This window comes from Octopus bimaculoides, unplaced genomic scaffold (assembly GCF_001194135.2).
Source record: "Octopus bimaculoides isolate UCB-OBI-ISO-001 unplaced genomic scaffold, ASM119413v2 Scaffold_20565, whole genome shotgun sequence".
In the NCBI taxonomy this organism is placed as follows: Eukaryota; Metazoa; Mollusca; class Cephalopoda; order Octopoda; family Octopodidae; genus Octopus; species Octopus bimaculoides.
The window spans coordinates 1,353-1,849 of NW_026331019.1; the positions used below are offsets into that span (position 1 = coordinate 1,353).

General features: G+C 39.4%; 1 protein-coding gene across 2 annotated transcripts in view; it reads right to left on the reverse strand.

Annotated features, from left to right (window-relative positions):
- Window positions 1-497, reverse strand: part of LOC106870832 (protein C19orf12 homolog) — a 2,308-nt gene that overhangs the window by 1,325 nt on the left and 486 nt on the right. The window lies entirely within an intron of this gene.

The following is a 497-nucleotide window of genomic DNA, read 5'->3' on the forward strand; positions in this document are numbered from 1 at the left end:
GGAAACTGGGCCCATGAGCCTAGCTAGGCTTTAAAAGGGCGCATTTATATTTTTTATTTACACATCATCATCATCATCATTCCAAGTAGGGAAGCAATTTGCACAGCCGTTTTCACGTGAAAAGCGAATACACACACACACACTCACAGGTCTATTTTATATTTTATTACACAATACTGATTTCTAGATTTCCCAGCTTCCAGCTCTGTAGTTGCAAGCATTTCTAACAACATTCTAACATGAAATATTCCAGAAGGAAGAACAAGCCTGCAACTTGGAAGGGTGTTCCTTACGGGCCGAAGCTGGAGACTCTTGGAGTATTCGTTCATGTTTCTATAAGGTTGTCATGGTTACAGAATGTTGATAACATAGGAGCAATATATTTATATGAAAGGTCTTTGAAAGCTGCATACAAACTAACTCTCTCTCTCTCTTTAACCTTCTCCATCTCTCTTTGTCCTTCTCTCTCTTTGTCCTTCTCTCTCTTTGTCCTTCTC